We start from the raw sequence: 26,513 nt of genomic DNA on the forward strand, positions 1-26,513 counted from the left end.
TGTTAATACAAGTGATTACTCAAAAAAAACCCTTGGATTTAAAATTTAGTTCAGACAAATTTTCTAATTGTGAGGTAATAGGCAGACTCCACACATCCTTCTCAACGTTCATTGTTTATTGACATTAATTGTAATATGTCAACAGACATTACAGACACTGATGCATGTAGGTAGAGGAAAAAAGAGGTCTGTTCTCTCTTTTATCACTGTCACATGTCACTGTCTCTGTATATGCATTGAATCAGCATATCTTCCTCTGCACACACCATAAAGTCACAGTCATTCTCTCTACCAGTCCTGGTTTTACAGTTTTTTTATCTTGTCCACTTATTTCCAACTACTCCTGGAGAGAATTGGTTGGTCATCTCCAGAAGATGAAGAGGCCACTCTAGTTTCAGGCTTCATGAGAACATTCATAAATGGAGGTAAGAGGATGACTTAGCTTAAATTAAAACAATATCTCAATATCTTGAATAATTTGATTGCTGATTATTTGTATAAATTATATTCTAGCTGGGGAAAAAGTTCTGCATGAATTTTTGAAGTTCTGGACAGGGTGGAAGATGCTGCCACAGAGCCTTTCTCTTGTGTACACTCCAGAAAGCCACTTCACATCTCAAACTTGTTTTGAGTGCCTGATGGTCCCACTATGTCACAGGGAGTTCAGCATCTTCAGAGAGAAGCTATTGGAGGCACTTGAAGTCAATGAGTATGGCTTTGTATTGCTTTAATTTATTTTGTTGAAGGGGTGGAGAGTGGTTCCATGTCATTCAAGTTACATAAAATGCTAAAGGCATTGATTGACCACAATTGAAACAAAATCCTCAGTTTTTGGCCAGTAATGTTCCTCTCCACAAGGGACAACAACAATGGACAGAAGTGTTGCAATTGCTCCACTTTTTTCCCTCAGAAACCTTTCTATGCCTGTAAATGAAGTCTTTTTGAATTAATCTATTTTTTTTATTAGTAAATGTTGAATGTTCTACTTGGCAGCTGTTAGAGTTAAATTATTTGAACTTCTTGTGGTTGAATAATTATTTTGGCAAGTTGTAACTATCTATAACTTGCCAAAATAATTAGCTATCCAGCAACTAGAAGTTCACATAATTTGAACATAAAAATAAATAGCTCATGGATATTGCACTTTATTACTTTCATAGTTATGGAAAGTCAAGCAATTTGATTAGCAAAAATGTATGAGAACCCAGTTGAATCTAGGGGGACAGATTGCCATGTCCTGAAACAATTTTGCTCATACTTTGTTCCAAGAGTAGCTATTTTCACTTGTTAAGATTCTGACTCACATTAAAGTTACAAAGTGTTTCGATGGTCAGTGTTGTTAAAGGTGGTTTTTAGTAGGGCTTGGATGTACAGTACTAGTCAAAAGATGCAATTGCTAATAGGTGTTCTTCTTTATTCTTATTATTTTCCACATTGTAGAAAAATAGTAAAGACAACAAAAAAAATTGACTTATAAAATTGAAAATATAAAATTTTCCACTTGCTGCTCTCTTTATGAGGTTGTAGTGGGTGGTGGTGATGGTGTACTGGAGTGCATTATACTGATTGGTGTCTAGTATTTTGTCCATTCCATTAACATACATGAGGGGGGCAAAATATTAGGAACACTTTTCAGTATAATGCACTAGTGTACACCACCACCATCACCCACTACAACCTCAATAATAAACAAAGTAGAATTATCACCTTTCTAACAATGTCAACAAAAACTGGAAATGTAAGAGCTTCGTAAATGTAGAATTTATGGCAGAGCTGTTGTATTAGATTGCATTAGATCGCACAGGTGTTCCTAATAAAGTGGCCGGGTGAGCTATGACAAAAAGCAGGAGATACACAGTTTTTAAACTGGAAGGTATAAAGGTTTATTACTTAACATACAATAACCCAAAATATACCTAAGTTATAAGGTGTGTTAATCAGTGTTATCAGTGTGTCAGCAGATGGATGAGTGGTGGGTAATGAATGGAGGATGTTGTTCGATGTAAAACCTAAACTAGTAACACAGCCGAAGCCAACCAAACAAGAACATGGTGCCAGAGGAATAGACAGAGAGCCTGTAGACTGGGACAGCCAGATCTTTAATACCCCTGGGAGACTGGCCAGGTGCTCCCAATTGTACTGATGAACTCTGCCTACCAGGGACCTGCATGGCAACACAGAGAAACAAAGGTTAACACATACACACACACAGCAGGCCCTGCTGAAGCTGAAGGGCCGTCACAAAGGTATCATGTAAAGTGTCAATACTTTCTGAAGGTATAGAAAGTACCAGGGGTGGACTAGAGATATTTTGAAATTTCCATGGTGTCCACACTTTCTTTAATGATTTATTTATTCATATACCTTTCAAGGCTCTGCTGAATTTGTGGCTGATAAACATGATTCATTACAAACAACTGCAGCTCACTGTCAGGGTCTAGCAAGTTCTGCTCCTCTAGGTGATGGAAGAAGCAGTAGTACAGGCAGCCACGCATTTCCAAACATTGACCCACAGCCTCTCAATTCTTACGTATTAAAGATTTACAATTTGTTAGTAGTTAGTAGTTACACATAGTTGTCTACACTCCCTTCTTTCCAGAGACTCTCCCTTATTTTTAGGATTTTTATCCTTTTTGGAGGGCTTTACAGGACACAGGATACAAGAGACGATTGGATGATAGTTAGATTGACTATCAGATAAGTTGGTGAGAGTAACAAGGTAGATATTGTGTGCTTTGATATTTGTTTTGTGCTCTGGGTGGTCTCATTATCTTGATGTAATTTTAATAACTATGTAAGCTTCATTCACCCTTTAAAATGTTTCCTCAGATTCCTCACAGATTTTTTTGCTAGTGAGAGTAGAGGGAAAACTGAAAACTGGAACAAACCTTGACTTGGAGAAGTGATCAGTGATTAAGTGATGTCCTACAATAAACAGGTTTGAGGATGCATGTTATAAGTCATTTACCTCTGATTATGTACAGAGCGGCCAGTGATATGGCATCCCCTCCCAGGTCCCCTTCATTCAATCATATACATTGCATATACTTTCCCCTCCTTTGTCACTTTGTACTCGTGATGGTAAGCCATGCTGTTCAACAGCCTCCTCAAACATGCCAAGAAGAGTGTCAGAACAGTTGTTGTTTGCAACTCAAAGAACCTTCCTGCTGAATCCATCTATATCTCCAAAGATTACCAGGCTCCATCTGTTGAAATAGATCATCATTAGTAATGCAACCTTGGGGTCAGCTCAAAAATGCCAGAAACCTCATTTCCCTCAGTGGCCTGAGTGTCAGTTTTCTAAAGAAAAGGTGACTGTAGGTGTAACAGAGCGGCCCTGTCTGAAGCCTAGCAAGCCTTATATCCCAGCAATATGGGCAGCATCAAGTGTTGTGATGCTGCCCATGCTGACAGACTGAAATGTTGTAATAAATATTTCAGCAGCAAGCAAGACAGCGCGCGGGAGTTCTTTTCATAACTCAAATGTTCAAAACGAAATGATTCTGTTTACCGATAGTGCTATTCTGATTTCTGCAGGTTTAATAACACTACATAGCAACATCAAAACTGTAACATAGGTGAAAGAACGGTGTCAAATTGGAATTATAATGAACCTTTAAATTGCTAAACTTGTGCAAAAGTGTATCCTTCTGTAATACTGAAAACATATCACAATATTTTGATCTAATTCCTCAAACTATTTAGCTTTCCTCATCCTCTAGAGTCAAGTCAAATTTTTTTATATATGGCACATTTCATACGGCAGGCGTAAACTCAGTGTGCTTAGGGGGCAGTAGAACAGTGGATGTGCCTGGCTGAAGGGCTGTAGTTAGCTAAAAACATTAGATTTCTTCATGTCAAAGCACCCTATTTCTACCAGAGAGGAAAAGGTAGTTTATAGCATATGCTGAAATCCATCACATTAGGATGCAATACATGAATGCAAGGACTGACATCATGTCTACGGAAGAGATAGCACAACTGTATAGCAAACTCCACCACATAACAGGCTGGCATGACGCTTTTCACTGTTGATATGGTGAGTACACTTTGTAATCATAGACAGGAAATTACATGCACAGGCATGCAATCAGTTCCCATTCAGGATCTTTTTACACTTAGCATTTCAGCTGAATGCAGGTTAGCTATTCTGTGATTTAAACATCTATTACAAACACTGCATACCTTTCAATTAAAACAACTGTTCTGTTTTTTACTTTCATGTGTGTTCTCTGTGACTAGCAGCGTATCCAGGTATGTCATTTTTAGCTGCAGGCTGTCGGTGCAGCTCAGGGTCAAGGTTGTCTCTTCCACCGCATCGCACACAGCATGTAACGTTATCCACTTTTGTCTTCTTTAAAGGCTCAGTTTTTTGGTTTGGCAGCTTATAAAAACTTAGTTCTTGGTTCTTTATCCTGCTGGTAGTGCATCCCAACACACAGCAGCTTTTAGGCATTTTTCTTTTGTTTGCTAACAGACAGAAGTGACAAGGAGGCATCTTCATACAATATAATGTCAGTGGAGAGCAAGAAATTGTTTTCCCCTCTGGAGTGGTTGGGACCTAATTGCGCTCTGTCTCTTTGGTTGAAAGGTAGAGGTTGAGCCAGATCTTGCAGGAAGGACAGAGGCTGATTGGTTGTCTTGTTGTTAAATGGCGGAGGCTGACGTGAAGCCATACGGAATGGAGGGGGTTAGGTAAAGTTGTGGAAGGAATGTTGAGGCAGCGGTTGTCTTGGGTTGTAAAGGCGTGGAGGCTGGACTGGTGCTTGGTAGAAAGGTGGATGTGGGGAGTGATTTGACCTTTCAAGAAACTGTGTGAACGCTCATGTTGTGCTGTTGCATCCTCAAGTGAAGCTCGGTGTCATCTGTGTTGAGGGCACTGCTAATCGTCTCAGCAAAGACTTCAAGTGTTGTTTCCATTCTGGTCTTTCTTTTTCTGACCTTGCCAGATGTAGTTGTAAGACGGAGGAACATGTGTTTGTTAAAAGCTATTGTAGCAGAATTACTAAAAAAAAGAATATAAATAAAAAAATAGTTAGGCCTGCTAATTAGTGGAGGATAGAGATGAGCAGAAAGAGAATAGTTAACAGTAATACAGTGCAGTATAAGATAATGACATAGTGTATTATCTTATACTGCACATAAGATAATGACATAGTGTATTCTCAGTAAAGAATACAGTAGTGTGACCAAGGGGCCATTGCCCCCCTCCCCCACTTTACCCTCCTCCAACATTCTATTTAAGTCACGAATCACTGTATCCACTCAAATGCCCCTATAGTGCAATACTAAAAAGATGCAGGAGGTTTTCTATGAATCACAGGAAATGACTCAAAAATAAAAAAAAATGTATCATCTTTCATTGTAGTAATTGATGTATTTTAAGGTGAAATGTAAGGTATTTGATATTACTTATAATTAAAAAGAAACAGGTTAGATAGACTAAATTGAAAACACAGGCCTCAAACTACAACCTCAGTGCAACAAAAGTGATGACACCTGTGACCACCTGTCACCACCGCACCTTTTGTTAGAATGTGCAGTGGCCGTCCTTGAAAAATGACGGCATACACAATTCCCTATTTACACATCCTTGACAGACAGACTGGCAAGTGCTTCTGACTTGTCACAAGAATTATCTGTGCAAAGTGGTGTTTCAGTGACTGCTCAAACAGTGCGAAGGACATTGCATGAAGTCAACCTCTACAGACGACGTCCAAGAAGAAAACCATTGCTTACAAAACGGCACAGAACTGCAAGATTAAACCTTGCCAAAGAACATGAAAAGAAGCCTGATGAATATTGGTGGCTCATTCTTTGGTCAGATGAAACCAAAATAAATTTGTTTAGATCAGATGAGGTCCAGCAAGTTTGGCATGGACCTGGCCAGGAGTGACTGTATTGTGCTGACCATGAAACATGGAGGTGGGAGTGTACTGATATGGGGCTACACGAGTGCAAAAGGTGTAGGGGAGATGACATTTATAGATGGCACTATGAATGTAAGTTTGTATACCCAAATACTGAGTGAAAAGATGACTCCCAGTCTCAAGGAGGTTGGCATGAGAGGATTTTTCTAACATGACAATGATCCAAAACACACTGCAAAAATCACATAAGAGTTTTTTAAGAGGAAAAAAGTGAAAAAATTCAGCCCAGTCACCAGAATAAAATGTTGGCAATGTACGTTTCTGCAAACCACGGATACCTTTAATCTCTAAATTTCAATATGTTTAAGATGTAGCATATCAACATTTCTACAATACGTATCACAGGGAAAGTAACATAGTTCAGATGACATTTATATTCGGTCACTTCCACATTAGGAGGAGGTGGGTTGGGTGGTTGGCTAGAAGATTAGTTGCATAGCATGAATGAATGACATCTCTCCACAGATTTGCTCTAGACTGGTATCATCCATGCCCAGGAGGATCCAATCTGTTCAGAAAAATAAAGGTGGGCACACAAAATATTAAAAAATAAGAGTGGAGTCTAACTAATGAAGGATGTGCTGACTCTTGTTGCAGTTCGTTCTTAAATATAGACCTTTCATTACAGTTTATTTAATCAAACATTCTGTTTTTCAAATGAATCGGCTTAATCCTTCATGGGTTTTGTCTAAAAACAAATAAAAATTGTATTAAATTCCTTGTATGTGTAAACATACTTGGCCAATAAAGATGATTATTTAGATGATCCTCTAACAAATGTGAGAATATGAGGCCAATATGCTTGTTAAATTCTGACCTTAAAATATAATAAAATTTTTGCAAGACGAATACAAAACTTGATGCCAGGAATTATTGATAGAGACCAGAATGGATTTATAACTGGAGGGCAGGGCTTTCATAGTGTTAGAAGAATATTAAATATTATAAATAACGGCAAAGAAACCTCAGATACAGCTCTTCTATCATTGGATGCAGAGAAGACCTTTGAAAGGGGTTGAATGGCCCTCTCTGTTCTATGTTCTGGAAAGGTTTGGGAAGTAAGTGGAAGAAAGTAGGTTCATCTGATATATAAAAAGCCAACAGCAGAAATTTTGACAAATAGGAATATTCCACAATCAATTGATATTAAAAGAGGCCACTGCCGAGGTTGTCCACTGTTCCCATTGATGTTCACTTTAGCAATTGAACCTTTTACAATAGTAGTACAATTACACCCACAAATTTACGGATTAACAGCTGAACAGAATGAACACAAGCTAGCGCTGTATGCTGATATAAATTTTTTATTACGAAATTAAGAAAATTTTACTACAGTTAATAAAAACATTTGGCGATATTTCAGGCTATGCAGTGAATAAAACAAAGTCAGCAATATTACTTCTTAGCCAAAATGAAAGCAGGAACCCTAATTCTGAAGTGATCCAATTTAATGTGGCAGAATAATTCACCTACTTGGGGATTCAGATTGTGCCAAAGATAGAAAATGTTGTTAGTGCTAACTATCGACTTTTGATTAAAGGAATTAATAAATCAATTGATAGATGGACATCCCTAGCTGTTTTTGTAGAATGGTAGAATTAATATTTTAAAAATGAGTGTTTTACCAAAGTTACTTTATCTTTTTCAAAACATTCCTCTGCCACCGCCGACAGATTTGTTTTCAAAAATCAAAAAATTATTTGTGGGATTTATTTGGAGCAATAGCATTACCATTTGATCAAGGGAGCCTAAAATGTCCAAACTAGTTGTATTACAGGGCTGCACTGCTGAGGTCCTTTATGTTCTATTTCTCGACAAATGACACTCCCCATTGAACAGAAATGGAATCCTACGATCTAAAACTGCCTCTTCCCATGTATATATACTCTGACACAGAGAAAAAACTAAAAAGGCAGACTGGCAATCCAATTGTTAAACACGTGATTAAAATCTGGTATGACATGAGAAGGCATATAAAAGAACCAAATTCTTTGTCACAATATAGCCCAATACAGGGTAATCAGTTTTTTATACCAGGAAGAACAGATGCTACATTTAAACTCTGGGCTTCTAAAGGGCTTGAATTATGATGTCTTTTGAAGAACTGAAGTGTAAATCTAATCTGAATAGAAAACACTTCTTTAAACTTCTACAGCTGAGAAGCTTGGTAAAAGTGAAATAAAATTATACATTTATGAGACCACCACAGTCACTTATTGAAATGTTGATGACAAAGGACTGTTTAAGAAAGGGCATCGTATCACAGTTTTATAATCTGCTCACATCCTGCTCATCAGAGTTGACTCTTTAAGCTAAATATTTAGAGCGAAGATTTGGGAACTGAAATCTCAGTAGAGGATTGGAAATGCTGCCTGTGCTGCAATTCACACTCGGACAGTAAACACACGCCTCAGATTAATACACTTTAACTGGTTAATGAGAATTTATGTAACTCCTGAAAAATTAAATCATTATGATAAAAAATATACTAGACATATGCACTAAGTGCACAGAGGCTAAAGGAACACTATTTTACTGCATTTGGCAGTGTAGAAAGATTAAAGCATTTTGGGAAGAGGTCAGAGAGTCATGTGAGAAAATTATTTCCGAACAAATTCAGTTGGACCTTAAATTATTTTTAATTGGCTTATATCCATAACATAATTATGATAAAAATGAATAAATATTGATGGACCTAGGAATAGGAATAATGCTTGTTGTGAACCATGCAGAATTTGTTTTTGTGTATTGTATCCGCTTTCTTTCTTCTTCTCTTTCTTTTGTGGAGAGGATTACCAGTGTTAAATAAATGGAGTTTTTGTTGTTGTGTTTGTTGTTGTTTAAAAAATAAACAAATAAATTAAAAAAATTCCCTCTCTCACCCCCCTCCCATGGGTGGTGGTGGTGGTGTGTCTTCCTCAAGCTCGGGTCCTCTACACAGTACCTTAGCTGTTCCTAGGACTGCGCTCTTCTGGATAGAGACCTCAGATGTTGTACCTGGAATCTGCTGGAACCACTCTCCCAGTTTGTGGGTCACAGCCCCCAGTGCTCCGATTACCACTGGCACCACTGTTGCCTTTACTCGTGTTCTTTCTTCCTGATGTTGCTGTCACTTGGGATTGCTACATCTATCACCACTGCCTTCTTCTGTTGTTTGTCGATCAACACAATGTCTGGTTGGTTAGCCATCACTAGCTTGTCAGTCTGGATCTGGAAGTCCTACAGGCGTGATCATTCTCAACCACCTTACGCCTGGGACACACTGGATGCGTGAGCAGCATGTGTGCATCGCGGAACCTCTTACTTTTCATTTCGGCGCCCATGTTAACAGGTTAGAGCAGCCACACAGCCCTGCAGTCAAGGCTGCTGCGTCGCGTCATCTAGAGATTTGAGGTCTCGCCTATTTTCTCTGCGTGACGCGTACGGTTCTTAGCAGAAATAGACAGGGAAAGCGGTGGAAAGATAGGGCTGCCAGTGGCAGAAGCGCCGCAGCAGACATGCCTCCTGTGGGGACGCTGTAAGCGTGAGAGACACAGCAGTTCAGCACACATACTGGGCATTTGTACTAACAGGCCAGCAGGGGGCAACAAGATATGGTGGTGGCCCTCAATATTAATTGATATAATACAACTTTGCACTTGGTGTTGGCAGTTCTTAGAAGTGAAAACAACTGCAAAAAAAGGATATCCATAAACATAAAGCCTGTATTTCAAGACAAACATCCTCACACCTCTGCTTAGCTTCCTTAGCTTCAAGCCAACACCACCACAAACAGGTTTCAAGTTAGTGTCAAGTGTCAGGTTAGAACAAATTCATGCCATTCATTCACCACCGTCCAAATTGGGTAGCAGAGAAGCTGAACAATAGGAATGTTGTTGCCTATTCAGAACTACACTATAGATGGTTATGTTTTACTTTTGCTACTAGGTGTTATAACCAAATATGTATGTCATTTATTCACATGTAAATGCAGATACAAAAAAACTGATATTGATAATTGTGGTGTTTTTACTACCATGCAGTTTAACAAGTGAGTAAAAACACCGCAGGCTCTCAGACATAGCACACGGAGTCACTGGACATTCTGGCAATCAGAAAAATAATAATCCTGTAGCAAGTCCACATTTTTCTGGCCTCCTCATTAGAGTTAACCTCACCATGCAAAACAACACTCCCAGAATAGAATACTTTAAACTGTCTATTAGCCTGAATCATGTCAGACTTTCACAACAACTTTATAGACCTTAAAACAATTAAACCTAACATTGGTGATTTCCAACACATTATTACCTCTGATATCAGTGTGCTGCAGATAACTGTACTTTATTGATTGTGAGTCCCCTCCCCTAACCTGCAATCAAAACCATGGTGTGTGTGTTGGGAGATCAATGACAACCGTGGCAGAACCCTCCCTCAGGGACTCTGTAGAGGTCAGTACTGATGTGGGTGGTTGGTAGAGGAGATAATCTCTCAGTTTCCCCCCACAGAGTGTGTGTACGCATGCGTGTGTGTGTGTGTGTGTCAGTAACTGGCTGATGGGATACAGTCAGTCAGTTACAGGGTTGCTGCATAGCCACTGAGAAGTGTGTCCGTTGTTGTTCAAGGCTGTAATACTGCAGTTTGTTGCTGGATGACAGAGATGAGATTTAAATCCAGTGTCAGGTATATACGTGCATGTTACTTCTGTGTTTAGATACAGAAATCTCCTCACACCTCCTCCTCACCAAATGCTCAGCTTTTGAAAGCTGCATAATCCTACTTTTTATGTAACAAAATCAAGTCGTTGGGCCCTTCTGGTAAAATCTGAGGCTACATTATTCATCACACCTCACTATATAAAAATGTAGGAAAGTGCAAATGACAAACTGATGAGTTTGTTCTTCTCACCAGTAGTGAGGCTATAGATATTTGTCCCATGAATAGTGCCTGAGGAAAGGTCACAAGGTCATTAAAGTCAAAATAGTTCATCTCATTGACAACATTAATGTGCTCAGCAAATTTCACAATAATATGCATGTTTTAGTATGAGATATCTTGTGTTTATGGTTGACATTTTGGCCTGAGGGTGAAACAAGAGGAGGGCTCATGGGGTGTTGAACATGGAAAGAGTTCACAGAAATCACTTTGTTACAATCATTATGTTTTATGTTTATAGAAGTGGAAATTTTAGCCCAGTGGTACTAATGCAATGACTCCAAACTCCTGGCCACAGACTATTGCTGAGCCACAGAACATTTGCACCAGCCAGTGAGGAAACTGTATGATTATTAATAAAGATAAATCATAATAATAGTAATAATATAACTTTACTGGCTATTATAGGCTGTTTGTGCAGCATTACCTTGAACTTGGCACAGTCTGCCTGTGCTGCATCTTTTGTCATCATTCCCTGTCACGCCCACAACAACAGAATAACTGAGAAATGCCATCACTTTGCATATGAGTTGTACTATGCATGTTTTAGAACACTTTTTATGAAAAAAATAGTTTTGTGCAAGTTAAAATTGTATGAGTTTTGTCACTGTATGTCCACAGAGTTTGAACACAGGGAAAATATCTGTGTATGAATAGGAAGAGGAGAATGTCAGTGTTCTGTTGATATAAGAACCATGCTGATTGAGCATCTAAGGTTTAGTAATGTCAAAAAATTTATAATATTAATAGTTATCACTTCTATTGTTATTATTTGTCTTTTATTTGGGAATAATTTCAGAGCATCTAAGTTTTGGCACTATAGTTTGCCACAGAGTCAATGTGAGTTTGTTGTGGGCTGCACATGAGCACTTTGTCTTTAGCCTTACATTCTGGCAAATTGTCACAATGAAAAATCATGCTGAATGAACTATTAGCTGTTCCTGTGTCCACTGTGACCATGAATGTACAGACAACTATCACAAGATTAACTCTGACACTGAAAAGAAAACCTGATGATTATGAGGCAAGACCATCAATTATTAGGAGCACCTGTCAACTCTAAACCCATAGACTGTAGTATGTTATTGCTTCGTACAAATCAATTTCCCAATTGTATCATCCCTGTGGGTCAATTTCTGAGAATGTAGTACTGTCTCCAAGTTTAAATCTAAAGTAAAAATCCTCTGTAATTAATTTAAAAACAAAAACTATTAAGAGACTGCTTTATATCATGTATTGATTAAGGTAAGGACTACAAACAGAGATACACTGTTAACCAGTAAAACTGAAAAGAAGCAAGAAAGTCATATTAAATGAAATCTCTTTCTCAAGAAAATAGATTCTAAGCTTTGGTATGTCCATTTGAGTGATCCATCTTGAAGGGCCATTGTGAATCCTGGTCCAACTCTATAAGTGAAAAACACACCCAACAACAGAGGTACATCAAGAGTAAAATGGCGCTGTGCTGGGTGGCAGCCTGTAACAGCAGCTCCCATTGTGTGTTTTGATTTTTTATCACTTGTCACTTTATTTTCTTGTTTGTGTGTGTGCTAAGTGAAGAGCGAAGAAGAGGAAATAAAAACCTTTCCAGAGATCATCATGGGGAACATGAGGTCCTTGAGCAATAAGATGGATGAGCTTGGCACGCTGATTAAGACCCAGAGGGAATACCGTGAGTGCAGCATTTTGTGTTTCATGGAGACATGGCTGCACTTGCACTTCCTGGACCACAGTGCAGCTGTACATGGCTTCAGGACTGGTCGGGCAGACAGGGACATTATACGGAGGAGAAGGAAGAAGAGAGGAGGGACTGCACTGTATGTGAGTCTAACGCTGGACATGTTAATGTGAGGGAATGTTTCTGTGGCCCGGACATTGAACTGCTAGCTGTTGGGATGCATCCATATTACTTACCGAGGGAGTTTTCGTCCGCCATTGTTATTGCTGTTTACATTCCTCCATCAGCTGATGCGGCAGTAGCCTGCGACACCATTCACTCCACTGTTGCAAGACTTCAAACTCAGTATCCCAATGCTTTTGTAACCATTACTGTGGACTTCAATCATATCACACTGGACAAAACATTACAAACATTGCATCAGTATGGTAACTGGCCCACTAGAGACAATAAAACACTGGACCTCCTGTATGCAAAAGCTAGGAGTCCATACAGTGTCACAGCCCTTCCCCCCCTTGGCAGATCTGATCACAACCTGGTCCTGCTGACACCAAAATATATGTCCCTTTTGTCCAACGGCAGCCTGTATCCACAAGGAGTGTGAGGAGGTGGCACTGCAGGACTGCTTTAAGTCTACAGACTGGGATGTGCTTTGTGAGCCACACGGGGAGGACATCAACAGCATGACAGACTGCATCACATAATACATCAAATTCTGTGAACACACTACTTTGCCAGCCCGGACTGTACGCTGCTTCCCTAATAACAAGCCCTGGATCACCAGTGACCTGAAAGTAATTCTGAATAAGGAGAAGAAAGCCTTCAGGTTTGGGGACAAGGAAGAACTGAGGAGTGTACAGCACAACCTGACGGTGAAGCTGAGGGAGTGCAAGGAGTCCTACAGGAAGAGGCTGGAGACCAAACTCCAACAGAACAAAGGGAGGGATGTGTGGACTGGAATGAAGGAAATCATTGGGTTCAAGGTAAGAGACAGACAACCAATGAGTAGCCTGGAGAGGGCAAATGAGCTAAACTGTGTCTTCAACAGGTTTAGTTCACAGCCCTCAGCTGTCTCCTCCACCACACATCACAGCTCCACACACCTCCACCACCCCCAATCTTTCACCCTTTCCCCCTCAATCCCCCTGGTGAGCTCCTTGGACCTAAACCCCCCACCTTTGAAGTGCCTGTCCTCCACCTTACTGTGACTACTGGCCAGGTTAGGAGACAATTGGACTGGTGGAAGCACTGGACTTAATAAGAGCATTGGACTTAATAAGAGACACCACCAAGGCAAGGACGCAGGCCCTGACGGTATCATTCCCATGGTTCTGGGGATCTGTGACCTATCTATCTATATTTCTATCTACAGCAGAAGTTCATTGTTGTACTCAAAGTATATTTTTACAATAATAAGTGCAGGTGTATCTTTTGATTAACCATAAAAGTAACATGTATTTTCTCCTATTTTGTTGTACTATTGTATTTTCTGACAGTTAAAACTACATATTTGAATTAATTCAGCCTGAACTGAAGTTAGTTGCCTGGGTTTCGTTACGAGCAGCTGGGCCCCTGGCTTTGATATTTAAAACAAAATTGGCAGTGTTCACATGTGGGAAACCGATGAGGGATCATATTCTTGTCACAGCACTAATGACTCCTACTTTTTTCTGGCTTGGTCCAGATATCCTGTGTACCAAATATGATGCTGATTGCTCAAAATTTTGTAGGAGGAGTAGCAAAAAAACAGATTTGGACAAAATTCAAGATGGTGGAAAATCTATGAAGGAGCAAATAGGCATGGCTTATATGGATAGATCTGTCTGGATCCACAGAATCCAGGGAAAAATGATTCAAAAGTTATAGGCCAAAACGGAAAGTTTGTGTTATAGTGCCAGCATCTGGCCAATCAGTATAATTTCTTTTTGGCTGAGTAGTGCATGAGATTTCCAATCTTCCAAGTTTGGGAACTGCAACTGTTACGGTTTCTGAGCCCCAGGTGCTTTTAGGGCAGAATTATAATAAGAATAATAATAATCCTAACAAAAATACAATAGGATTCCAGCTTTGCTGCTTTGACCCCTAATTAACACCACTACTGCAATAGTACAACAAAATAGGAGAATTAAATGTTTATCATATTGATTTATTTTGTCTTACTAAAACCTGGCTGTGTCATGAAGCATATGCGACCCTATAAGAATCCACTTGGGAGGTTACAAATGACCTCCTAATTGCATCAGACAAAGGACTTCTCTCTGTACTTGTCTTGTTAGATGTGTTAGTGCTGCATTTGACACATATTGACCATCACATCCTATTACAGAAACTGGAACATTTAATTGGCGTAAAAGGAACTGCATTAAGATGGTTTCAGTCCTATTTATCAGATCGATTCCAGTTTGTACATGTTAACAATGAATCCTCCATGCACACAAAAGTTAGACACACAAGGTTCCACAAAGTTCTGTGCTTGGACCAATACTATTCACCTTATGTATGCTTCCTTTAGGTAATATTATTAGGAAACACTTCATACATTTTCATTGTTTTGCAGATGATACCCAATTATATCTATCAATGACACCAGATGAAACCAGTCAGTTAACCAAACTCCAAGCATGCCTTAAGGACATAAAGACACGGATGACCTGCTACTAAATTTTCTACTACTAAACTCAGACAAAAGTAAAGTTCTTGTGCTTGGATATGTCCTTTAACTCCCACATAAAATAATTTCAAGGACTGCCTTTTTTCACCTAAATAATATTGCAAAAATCAGGCACATCCTGTCTCAAAAAGATGCAGAAAAACTAGTCCACACATTGATTACTTCTGGGCTGGATTATTGCCATTCCTTATTATCAGGCTGCCCCAACAAGTCTCTAAAGACTCTCAAGCTGGTCCAGAATGCGGCTGCATATGTACTGACAAAAAATAGAAAAACAGATCTTATTTCTCTCATTTTTTCTTCTCTGCACCGGCTCACTGTAAAAGTCCAGAATAGAACTTAAATTCCTTCTCCTCACCTAAAAAGCCCTTAATGGTCAGGCACCGTCATATCTTAAAGAGCCTAGTGCATAGTACCCTATTACCCCACTAGAACACTGCACTCCCAGAATGTAGGTTTACTTGTGGTTCCTACAGTTTCCAAAAGTAGAATGGGAGGCAGAGCCTTCAACTATCAGGCTCCTCTCCACCATCATCCAGTTTGGGTCCTCAAGGCAGACACCCTCTCTACGTGTAAGAGTAGGATTAAAACTTTCCTTTTTGATAAAGCTCATAGTTAGCTCATAATTTCCATTTTCCTAAACCAGTTGGGCTAATAAACCATTTCTACAAATTTCTACAAAGACATTATCATTACAACCTGGACTGCTAAATAATGAATTTACATTAATGTAGAGGCAAGTAATTATTAAATGAAAGAACATGTTGCTGTCGGTAAAATGTACCTTAAAGTTCTAGTCAACCTCTTGTTCTAGTCAACTATTCTGTTATGTGATGATCAGACATTAGCTAAAGGGAACAGTAACTTGAAAAAGGCACTGTGTCTCAACTTCTGAGACAAACTAATTACAACTGTTCAAGTGTCAGCACCATCTAGCAGTCAAAGTAATTATGTCGGGAACAAAGGAGTAAATCAGGTGACATTATTATAGAGTGGCAAAGTCCACATAGGTAGGAGGTCCAACCTATGCAGAACTCGACCATAGCGTTGTCACATCATAAAATGTTCTGGATTTATTTTTCAACAGCAATTTGTAACAGTTTTGGAAGGCACAGGCAAATGATATTTTCTTGCTGATAGGGGCATCAGATCAGAAAATGCTTTTATGTATCTTTCTGGTATGTACATCATTGGTGCATGGATCAACAACGTATTTTGTATTTTAATTTGGAAGATTTGTTGGTTGTACATTGTATCTGACACTTTCTTACAGTGTACATGGCTGCTTCTAAAGCCCACTCCTGTGGTTTCAGACCTTTAGTTTTGTTTGTGCACACCAGTGAATACTTATTTTTCATCTTGTGTTTTGTTTGTTTGCACATATGGGAAAGAGAATGGTCCCTCAGTAAGGCCCTGTGTAGATAAAGGTGAAATTGAAGAAATTGAATAAGTCTCCCTGTGGACAGCCTGAAAATGTTTACATTTAACTGTGGCAGAGGTCTCTCTCTTTCTCTCCCCTTCACATGCACACACAGTCAGCCCTGGGTTGAGATGCTAATGGTGCTCCATGAGCCATTGACCTCTCAGTGCCATTCAGAGAGCAACCACTCACAGTGAACTGCTGAATAATACATTGACAGTATGTGGAGTACAAAGCGCAGCATCTCTGCATCTCTCACATGCATGTTGCATCTGAAGAAGTCAAACTCCTGTTCCTGTCTTTTTGCATCGCTCAAGTCTTCTCCACAAAAACATCCTTGATTGAAAATGTTGCAGTTGAAGATTTCAAGTATTACTTGTGCCTGTGAGTTGGAAAAGAAACCATTTGGATCAGAAGAATGGGTCTGATCACTGTAGCAAACATCAAAGAGCTTTTGGATCCTCTCCTCACATGATCACATGAAAGGATCAAATCTGTGTTTTCAGGGACATAGAAAAGGACGGTGACGGTCTCCACCTTTTCTTTGATTTCTCTTGTAGTGTAGGGCACAAAAATGGAGGAGATGCTGATTTAATGTGAAATGTGTGCATTTAAAGTGAAGAAAAGGCATACTTTATTAGTTACTTTTATTTATTAACACTGATTTCAGACCCACACTGATGACACTGTTTCTGTATCACCTGAAGGGAGAAAAAGAAGTCTCAATTTGGAATCCAGGTGTCAGGCTATCCTTGTCTTGCAAAATAACTAGGTTAACTGGATGTTATAAATCCAAAACTGGAAATTCTGACTTTTCTGTTCCAATATATGGGCTCATGGAAAGGCCTCTATTCCAAATGTATTGTGAATATGTGTCTGTAACTATGGCAACTACTGTTGAGCCAATTATAGCCACTTTAAATGATTTGCTCTTGTTCATTCTGGAAATACGTCGAGAAACATTTTAAACTTTCTACCTTTTTTTAACCACACAATTGGCATGGCTCTTGGCATGGCATTGTTGGTTGTTGGTCCACCAGACTGAAAATCAGATTAAAATATGTGGATAACCAAAGGATGGATTGTGATGTCTTCTTGTTCAGACATCTGTGGCCACCAGAGGATGAATCTTAATGACTTTGGTGATGCCCTGACTTTTCAAGAAGTGCAACCAAAAGGTTGATACTTTTGGTCCAGTGTGAAATCTTGACAACTGTTGGATGGATGGACATTCCCATCAGCCCCAGTTGTGTATTTATTGATAACTAGGAAATGTTAGCATCCTAATATACTAAGCTAATATGGTGACCATGGTAAACATTAAACCTCCTTGGTTATAGTGCATTCCTCAAATTCAGATCTCTGTCGACTGTTCCTTCAGTGTGTGTTCCAAAACTCCAATGAGACATTGAGTGTGTGCATGTACAAGAAGATACAGTATACAAGAGAAGAAAACTCTGTAATAGTTTTTGATGACCAGTTTCAGTCTGTTTAACTCATCAGCATTACCACATTCCTGTACTCTGGACAAGTGTTGTATACAGCAGAACTATAATTATACTTAAGAGTGTATGGTGAGAGCCAAGTAGGGGAGACCAGGGACAGTTGTGACACTTTTTGCAATTTTCCCAATAAATCAAAAACCATTTACACTGTAATAATCCATTTGTTATATTATAAACGTCAATGTGTCGACTAGTGAAACAATGTATTTAAGTGGTTTTATGAAATATGTACAGGTTACACAATTGATTTAAATACAGTCACTCCACTGTTACAACTGTCCCTGTACACTGGGACAGTTGTAACACATGCCAGGGACGGTGGTAACATGTCAAAAATATACATAATTAATCAATAAAATACTCATGAAAAAGATTATTTGTCATTCATATTATTGTGACTATTCTTTTTTTTTTTTAAAATAATGAATACCCTTTTTTACACTACATGACAAAAAGAGGGGAAGCCATCAAATTATAAAGCAAGAAAATTATTTAGTGGGTAGAACACACATCCTCAAAAAAGTTTAAACATGAAATCAAAATGGATTAGTTTGAGGACAACAGTACAGTACAGTACAGGGTCACATGGCAAATACCGTATGATTTGGCCACTGTCCTGACTCATTTACCCTGTTTTATGCCATCTGAAGCCCTCTGCAGCAAAGGAAGTAGGACTCCCCTGTCTGTCTTCCTCTTTCTGATATATATGAGAGCCATGGTCCAACATCTGGAGAAGGAAGGGCGAAGGTCAAGGGTTGTGGAACGTGGATCACAAGGAGCCTGGACAAAGTGGGACCTGCCATAGCAGAAGATCATGTGGCCTAAACTTTGGAATTTGGAGCCCTTTCACTTGTCTTTCCTGATATAATCTGCGGGAGGACCCACTGTGCAAGTTATGTGAAGGGAGAGTCACGTTGGCACACATACTGGCGGGGTGCAAAACTGTACTTAGCCAGGGGAGATATAGATAGCATCATGACAAGGTCCTCAGAGCACTGGCTGACATCTTGGAGCAGGAGAGATGGAAAATGCATCAGACCCATATGAGACCAGCCCCATTCATCCAGTTCATCAGCGAGGGGGAGAAGCCACCTTCCTCCAAGAAGACCAAGAAGAGCCTCCTGGAGGCAGCACAAATGTGGGAGATGTGGGTGGACCTAAGAAGAAAACTACACTTTCTACCTGTCGTCCAAACATCCCTGAGGCCTGACATGGCCATATGGTCTGAGGAGGTGAAGAGGATCATCGTGATTGAGCTGACAGTCCTATAGGAAGACGGATGTGAAGAGGCCTCAGAAAGGAAAGCCACCAAGTACCAGGACCTGGTCCAACAATGCAGGGACAAATGGAGGCAGGCCTGGCTATTTCCAGTTGAGGTTGGCTGTAGAGATTTCCCTGTGTAGTCTGTGTGATAGATGCTCACAGCTCTTGGAATAGTAAGAAGGGAGAGGAAGACAGCTGCTCACAGGTTGGGGGAGGCTGTATGTGAATCACACTGGCAGGAAGTTGGTTCTTTTAAATCCAGAATACCTCTTTCATGTCAGTGTGCAGTGTGTATGTTTATGAAACCAATAAATCATTGATCTTGAAGTGCAAGGCCAAGTAATGCTTTGTAAATTAGAGGCAGGACTTTATAATTAATATATGCATTATCAGAGTATGTATTCGGCAAGCTTCTTCATCATGGAAACTTCATTTTCTGTGGTGAGCCATTTGGTTTGGTATAACAGCTTTGAAGAACCATTTCTTGTCCTGTAAAACATTTGAACGTAAGCTTCAGAGAAGATACCAACTCATTACCATTGTGTGTGTGTCCTCTGCGTTTCAGTAGACATGAAGTCCAGCCCTCCCCTTTTCTCCACCTCTGAATACTTGCTGGCATTAGTAAAGCAAAGGGAGATAACATATGTCTCATTTTCTATGGGGCTCTTCACCGGACGTCTCTTCCAGTGATGGCATCACTACGAGGTTCATTAGTTCCATCACTTTCTTCACTTCCACTGTTTTGACCCACCCCACCTACCCCTTTGATCTTTCTATGCAATCTTCTCCCCGCAGCCACCACTTCCTCCATTTGCAGTATTCCAGAACGTGGTCTATTTAAACTCATCCCTTCCTCCATAATAAGTAATAATTACAGGTGAATTTGTTGAGTCCAGGCATTGGCCCTTGTTTCAAGTGACACCCCTCAAGGTGACACTTCCACAGGGTACATGTGGGACAGAAGAGACAACAATTTCATTGTATTAAATAAATATATAAATAAATTAAAAAAAAAACACAAATGCCATTTTACTACAGCTGGGCTATTATTGTTAGTACAAACTACATGATCCACAGAATTATGTAAAGAATTTGTCATTATAGTTACACCATGATTAAAGTTAAACTTTTAATAGGGAGTGAAAAAAACTGAGTAGACAGCTGAGTAATGTTTGAGGTGTGAAGTCATCAGATTTTATATTCACATATGCAACCACAGATTTTCTGGATTTAGGCCCCCTAAATGTTAAGTTTAATGACAGTTGGTTGGCTCAATGATTAATTGAACAGCTTTGTTCAATGCTACATGGTAATTTGAGAGCATAATTTGACACAAAGTGTCACAACAGCTTGTCAGACACCGCTAAATGAGAACATCACTCTATTTTTAACTGGGTAGTGGGAGGACGTTCCCAGGAACAATTTGAGTCATTCAGTTTTGTTGAATAAACTGTAATTATATTCACAGATCTACCATTCACTCGGATGCGTATTTGTCTTTGTCATTCTCAATCATTCATATAAACTTTCAGATATTTGCTCAAATAAGATGACTAACCATCAAACCAATTGAGAGTCCTGAATGATTCCCCTGAGGTGTCAGACTTTTTAATGTGACTTTGTTACACAGTACATCTTGCATGTGTGTGTTGTCAGTTGGAAGGGTCTGAAAGTGTAGCTAACGGCACCTTTGTTTTCCTCCAGCAGTCCCAGTGGATGTAATGCTTGGATTTGGATGTCATAGAGTTGAGGGTTGTAAGCCCCTGCTACTGCTGGATGAATCATATCCCTGCAATTAAATCCTGTCCCTGCTGGATGGCTAAAAGGAGTCACTTGCACCATTTAGTGAGCTTTTACTCCAACACCCATAGAGAAATAGGCTTCCACGCTGTTATATCACACAAAGGGAAACATGCCCAAGACTGTGTGTATCCTAAGAAGAGCATTACATGGAAATCAAGAAAAAGTAATTGAGTGGCACTCCTGTTATCAGGATGGGCTGTTTTGTTGTTTGTGATGCAGAAAAATTGCAGATGAAAATAAAAATTTAAAAAGGTCCCCCTGTTACCACAGACTGAAGCTCCTTTCTGTAGTCACATGATGACAACCAAGCCATCTCCATTACATTTTAACAAATCCATCCACTGAGATTTGATTGAAAGCTCTGAAAAAGCTAGTATGTAGGCCTTGAGTCAGATTTTTTTGTCAAGTCACATCAATACAGGGGGTAAATTATTGCCACACTACTCCCACTCCCCGCTGTGCTGAGCTTGGTGTTTCTTTGTAGGTTCTTTGTTATCCTTTCAATGTGAGCTGCATGGCTGGTAAATTTAATACACTGTGTTCCACTGTTATGCATTGCATTTTGTAAAACTAACAAACTAACTTTGGTAGACCAATATGTTCTGTCATCACAGTGTGATTCCATTCAAAATCGATAAATAATAATACTCATGTTTTGCCCCGTGCTGAGGCTGTCAGTTCAACACTGAACTCGGTCAAGTTCATGTCAAAATGAGTCTAATCAGCATCCATTCACTTGAATGAGACAGTGTGTCCAAACTTTTGAGTGGTACTATATATACATACAGTATACATACATATAGAGTACTATGCAAAAGATTTAGGCACTAAAAGTGAGAACGCTTTCAAAAATAATGCCGTGACTAGTTTTTATTTATCAATTAACTTAATATAAAGTTCAGTAAACAAAAGAAACCTAAATGAAATCAATATCTGCAGTGAGCAGCTTTGCCTTTAAAACAGCAGCAGTTCTCCTCGGTTCACCTGCACACAGTTTTTCAGGTATTTGGCAGGTCGGTTGTTCCTGCATCTTGGAGAAGTTGCCACAGTTCTTCTGTGGATTTTGGCGTCTCAGCTGCTTCTGTCTCTTCATGTAATCCTAGACTGACTCCATGATGTTGAGATCAGGGCTCTGTGGAGGCCAAACCATCTGTTGTTGTTCTTCTTGTTGATGAAGATAGTTCTTTATGACTCTGGCTGGATGTTTGGGCTCGTTGTCATGCTGCAGAAAAATGTGGAACTCATCTGACAACTCACTGATGGTGATGCATAATGGATAAGAATCTAAACATTTTAAGTGCCTAAAACATTTGCAGAGTACATAAGTAATATCGTACAACTGACTTTTGGCATGGGAATCTTTCCCATCTCTACCATCCATGACATTCAGTGTGAACATGCCACTATACTAAGTGACAGCCTTGATGTACTGGTATTGATCAGTTTTAAATGACCACAGTGTCATGCAGGATAAATGATGTTTTAGTTAGTTTAGATCTGTGGTTGTGCAGTGATGTGGCCATATAGTGTATCTGTGACTTTGAAGTTATATTTATGATGTTGTTTCCATCACTTTTATTAATGTTAATGTTAATTGTATATAAATGATAACAATGAAACCTACATGTTTACACTAAAAGAAACATTTGCTGACATGAACAAATTTTCATCCACTACAAGCGATGGATCCATGTGTGTTTATCAGTTTTAATCTCCCTCCAGAAACTTTGCTCATGTTCTCCTATTTGCACCTTATTCTGTGTCACTTTCAATTTGCTGAATGTGTTTCTTAATTTGCTTGTGTTTTATTAATTTGCAGGGTGTTTTTTCTAAATATGACGTATCTGAAGTTGCTGTGTTGAGCTCTCTCTGCCACAATAAAAATAGGTCTAAGTAAAGAGCTTCAGGCGGATGGAAGGGTAAATCTGCTCCTCTGTGTGTGCCACTTGCTATTTGTGGGGTGCAGATCAAATTTACAAAGGCTTATTTGCTGGAGACTGCAGTAAAAAATCTCTGATACCATCTGACTTTTAGCCCAAAGTCAATTTGTCTCAGGCATCAGAGAAAGCTCAGAGGAATGCAATTAAAAGTTTTATCAAGGCTGTCACAGCATGTAATGGTACAGGCTGAAATGAGATCCACTGGGCTGACTCCATCAGTGGAAAGGGGCAATTCTGGGATTTTATTGGCTTCAGTTTGTTGCCCTGTTTACTGTAATGCAACACAACACGCTGCGACTATTTACTGCAACTCTGGATGTGACTTTATCAATGACTCTAAAGAGTGAGGTTGAATAAAAAAAGAAAAAAAGGAAGCAATGTCTGCCATTGCATGCCAAATGATCTTAAACCAATAGAATACATTCACATTAGAGGAAGTATTGATTATTGTTTAGTCTTTTTAAAGATCTATCAGACTCAGTCAATCTCAAAAGAAGAAAATCCTCACATTAAAAAAAACTGTGGTTTACATTTCACTTACATGATTGTAGGATTAATCAGACTTTTATCAACATTTCATGAATTAATTTATAATTTCACATGACCAACTTTACATAACTAGGTCACATGATAACAGCTGAAGCATTTCCATGAGAGATGTACAAACTGATAAAGGCAACGAGATGTGGCTGAAAGCCCTGGTAGAAAAGTGTACCTTGAGTTAATAATTTATGCCCTTTTATCCTTTCATAATTTTAGTTATAGGCTACATTTATCTGGTGACTCTGAGTCCACTTGTGTATTATTTTCACAGAAAATAAATAAAAAATCTTCTCATACACTGTTATGAGAATAGCAGAAATGACTGAATGGAGAGGATTAAAGTATCTAAATGAATATGCAAAACAGTTATTAATGCTATTATTGATGCATTTGTGGTAAATCTCTCTATAATACAGGAACAAATCTAGCAAGCCCTGAATCTTCGTTATTTTTCAGTGTATGGATAGCAGTTAGCTATGTACAGGTATGGCAGTGTGTATGGGTTTGTGTTTGTACCAAATGGCGATTTTAGGGGGTGGCCACCCCAGATCTGATAGGTCATTGGTCAAGTTTATCAACACAATAAAGTGGGGCAAATGCTGGTCAATCAGTGATGACAGCTGATCAACAGATATTGGGCCAGTTTGCCATTTCTAACTATTATAGTAATCGTATGACTGAGAGAGCTGATCTCTAGTCAGCTCTAGAGATCAGAGCTGATCTGAATGGGACAACAAAGGACCCAACCTCTGCTTGGAGAAGGTATATCACTCCATCTTTGTGGCCCAGATTAACATCAGCACCGTCTGCTCCCATGGCTATGGTTTTTTACAGCCAGTTCGTACATTTTGGACCAAGGCTAGCAAAGGCTTTCTTGGTTGCAGCATAAATGCCTTAAATGAAGCAAACACATATCATGAAATATTTGTGTTTAAGTTCACCTTAAACATTAAAATGTATACATTAGATTCTAAATATTAGGCTATTATAATTAACTTATAGAGCATTTTTCATTATCATTATCATTATCATTATTTATAATTTTATGGAAACAGAAGTACATACAAACACATACCCCTTACCTTCTGCATGGGCGTGTTCAACCTCAATATGGTCAATTAGGATACTGAACAGTCTTCCATTATCAATGACATGGGCATAGACAATCTCCCATTCTTTGGTGGCACCATCTATCATAAATGACAGGTAAGGGGTGAAGGCAATTTTGTCACCAATCTTTTCCCAGAGTTTGTCTGATATCATTCCTATAAACTGGGCAGAGGCCATGTCGTTGGCATAGGTTGGATCCACATTCAATCCATTCTTCTTTATCAGTGTGATCTGTGATTTTGTGAACGAGAGTTCCTCTTTCGCTAGGTTATAGGCAGTGTTGAACTTGATGACCATTTCATTCTCCTCCGTTGAGCAATTTCTCTCATCTAACCACTGAAAAGACATCAGGAGGGGCTCAGTGTTTCGGGTCATGCATCGGTCCCTGCAGGTTTTGTGTTTCTTACTGTTGTTGTGCAACTTCAAAGTTTAAAGCTTAAACTGTGTTGACCTGGTAACAATTTGCCTGCAGTGGACGGGCCTACAATACACACACAGCATAGCTTTCCCCTCATACTACAACAGTGGGTACTGCATTAGCCATTGTGGTTGAAAGTAGTACTTTTTTCTTCACTGGCTCAGTCAGTCTCTCCCTGCCTGCACTTTCATCATCAGTGGCATCTGAGTTGGAACCTCTCATTGGCTCTCCCTCCCCACTAGCCTCGTCCTCTCTCGTCTCATTTTGTTTTTTAAAATGATCAGCTATAGACTGCTTCATTTTTGGAACATGGTAAGAGCTGAAGGGATTGTTTCTTAAAGTTATGTGTCCTGGACTTTGGAGAATGTGAATCCCATGCAGCACCGCTGCTATGTACACGGCCATCACGTGCTGTGCATAAAGCACTAAGTGCCAGAGGGGGCACCAAAACAGCCTAATGATCATCATACACTTGCATGTATTTAATAAAATTTCATGTGGTCGCAGTCTGGAGTGTTTTGGTGTATTGTTTTTGTTATTGTTATTATTAAAACTCTGTCTGACAGATAAGTCTCTTGCCAAGTTGACGGATGGTTGATTTAAATGTCATAACACAAATGTCCATTATGAAAATAAGACTTTGTAACATGTAAGTATACTGTACAGGCCCAGCAGAAAATATACAGTGCTATGACTCATTCCCGAAGGGTTTCATGGCATTTCTCTGTCCCCCTGTCGTCTGCTTGCCGAGCACGGTCGCTATTTTTTAATGATGTTACATGGTCGCCATTTTGGTATTGACAACCATGAGGCTTACTCAGTAAACATGCCCGACAAGGGAATTTAGTCTCTCCCATGTGCTAGTTTATGTACACCCACCACAGTAGTTTGTTCAGTTTTGTTTATTAGCATTTTACTGTGTCATGTAGGTAATGTTATTTGTGTTCAGAGTGTATAAGAGTGAGATTATTGCTAGAATACAGGCAGTTAACCTGCCAAGTTAAAGCTGTGTGCCTGTAGAGATGTTGGCTGAAAAGCGAGGTTTATTGTTGTTTTCCAGCCATTGTTAGACTGTCTAGGTCATAAGGACATTACAAAGGTGTAATGTGATGTTTTCCATAAACTGAGTAAGAGACATCTATGGAACATAAAAGAGTTTTACTCATGCAGATGAGAAAATATGTTTTACTATTTAATATTATTGTGTATGCTGAATATTTTTTCTGTATTGTGTAGAAAATGTGCAATTTACACTTAGTTATTTGTAGCATTGTATACATGGGATGTTCAAAGCAAGTGAAGTCCATTGAGAAGTTTA

Source organism: Thunnus thynnus, chromosome 10 (assembly GCF_963924715.1).
Source record: "Thunnus thynnus chromosome 10, fThuThy2.1, whole genome shotgun sequence".
In the NCBI taxonomy this organism is placed as follows: Eukaryota; Metazoa; Chordata; class Actinopteri; order Scombriformes; family Scombridae; genus Thunnus; species Thunnus thynnus.